At 44.5% G+C, this 2500-nt stretch overlaps 1 protein-coding gene across 2 annotated transcripts in view; it reads left to right on the plus strand.

Moving 5' to 3' along the window:
- The window catches only part of tspan4a (tetraspanin 4a), a 152440-nt gene that overhangs the window by 70185 nt on the left and 79755 nt on the right, over positions 1-2500 (plus strand). The gene's annotated exons all lie outside the window — the stretch shown is intronic.

Below are 2500 nucleotides of genomic sequence, written 5' to 3' on the forward strand. Positions count from 1 at the left end.
TGGAAAATGACTTATTCATGTGGTCAGTGTGATTTCATTCTAATTACTCTGTAGCTACTGTGCTAATCTTTCATGCTAGTTCCTATAAATCAGGTGCACTTTAGTAGGCTTTAACAGCGTGACTGTCGTCCTTAATCCTCATCCAGGGAAAATGTGTAAAAAATAATGAAATAATTCAAAATCACTTACTTTCCTGACTGATACTGATGAATCAGGCCAGATTTTACAAACTGATCAATTATTAAGCTGAAGTGAATATTGTTGAATGTCTGGTTACCATGACAACGGTCAGGGGGTGTGATATAATAGGGGGCAGGTGAACAGTTCTGCTCTGAAGTTCTCGAAGTTGGTGTTTAGCAGGAAAAACGGGGAAGTGTTAGAATCTGAGCGACTGGGACGAGGGTTAAATAGTGACGTCTAGACGACTAGATCAGAGCGTTTCTAGAACAGATGTTCCTGGTGTGCAGGGGTTAGTAAATACCAAGCGTCCTCTGAGGAAGAACAAGCAGTGGACCAGAGACAGGGTCATGGAGCACAAAACTCACTGATGTGTGTGGAAAGTAAGGTCTGGTCTGTCTGGTCCGATCCCACAGAAGAGCTTCTGTAGCAGAAGCTGCTGAAGAAGTGACTGGTGGGTCTGATAGAATGGAGTCAGATCACAGTCAGATGCTGCGTATGGAGCTGCGTAACTGCAGAACGTCTGACGCATGGACACCACCCAGAGCTCCTACAGTGGACACCTGAACATCAGAACTGGACAGTGAAAGAAGGAGGTCTGGTCTGATGAATCATGTTTTCTGTTCCATCATGTGGAGGTGGGTGCATGAGTCTCTATCCTGGAGAAAAGATGGCACCAGGATGCACTATGAGAAGAGGCAGTGAGATACTCTGCTGGTCAACCTCAGGTCCTGGAGTTTATGTGGATGTTTCTTTGACACACACCACCATTCATGGTAATGTTCCCTAATGACAGTGTCCTCTTTCAGCAGGATGATGCTCCCTGACCCGCTGTTGTCTAGGAACAGATTGTGGAACATGACAAAAAAGCCTTCTCTAGACTTAGCCTTCAAAATCTGCAGCGTCTGTGGGATGTGCTGAACAAACCAGTCAGATCCATGGAGGCTCTACCTCACAATTTACAGGACTTCTGCTAAGGTCTTGGTGTCAGATACCACAGCACACCTTCATAGCTCTGTCCTCGACATGCCTCCATGCATCAGAGCAGTTTTGGAGGCACTTGGAGATCCTACACTGCATTAGGCAGATGGTTTTAATGTTATGGCTGATCAGTGTATCATAATCTAGATGATTATCGTGTACAGTTACACAGGAATGCTGCTGAAAAAAAAACGATTTATTAAAATTTATTGTATAAAACGAACCTGGAGAGAGAGAAAGACAGAGAGAGAGACAGAAAAGCAGAAAGGCAGAGAGAGAGGGAGACAGACAGAGAGACAGCAAGAGCGAGAAAGACAGAGAGAGAGAGAGAGAGAGAGAGAGAGAGAGAGAGAGAAAATGAGAAACAGACAGAGAGAGAGAGAGAGAGAGAGATAAAGAGAGAGACAGAGACAGACAGACAGAGAGAAAAGAGATATGAGCGTTTATTGCTGCTATAATGTAAGTGAGAACTTATTTTGTGAATGTTTCATGACATTAAATGTAACTATAAATGGATAAATATAATTGTTGTCAGATTTCTGGAGTTTGTTTGCTGTTACGTTCCAACTGAACTGTTCCTGTTCCTAGGCTGTGTGTATGAATAGAAAATAAAGAATTCAGATTAAATCTGTATAAATTTGGTGCCGGAGCCATATGCGCCATTTATCTGAAGCGAGATCAAGCAGATGGATGTTCCAGGGTTCAGAAAAACCCCACATACTGACCACGTCTGAGACCCACCGTGTTATCGAGCTCCTCTTACTGACCACGTCTGAGACCCACCGTGTTATCGAGCTCCTCTTACTGACCACGTCTGAGACCCACCGTGTTATCGAGCTCCGCTCACTTTGATGTTTTCAGTGTGAAATGAAGCTGCCCTCATTTTTCCATCGAAGGAGAAACAGCGAGGATCTGTTGTAGCACAGCCGCTGAAGATTTGGAGAGCAGCTAAAATATTTATTTCTGTAGTGCCTCCCTCACTGCTTCCTGGCTTCTCTCGCTCGCGTCTCATGTTGCAGTAGGCAGAATTCCAGCACCATTCGGCTGATCCTCATTCTCAAACTCCCTCCTGATGCTCCATGAGCCGGAGGGAAGCGCAAACACACACACACACACACACACACACACACACACACACACACACACACACACACATACACACACACACACACATACACACACACACATAACAAGCTGTTTATACAGGCAAATTTCACACCAGGGCTGAAACACTTCAGGCAACAGGAATGACATCAGCACTGAGGTGAAGAGGCTGAGAGAGCGATAGCATCACGTATAGGATGAGAAAAAAAATAAACGATGAGAATAGAGAAGATAGAAG

The sequence above is a fragment of the Hemibagrus wyckioides genome, linkage group LG04 (genome assembly GCF_019097595.1).
Source record: "Hemibagrus wyckioides isolate EC202008001 linkage group LG04, SWU_Hwy_1.0, whole genome shotgun sequence".
NCBI lineage: Eukaryota > Metazoa > Chordata > Actinopteri > Siluriformes > Bagridae > Hemibagrus > Hemibagrus wyckioides.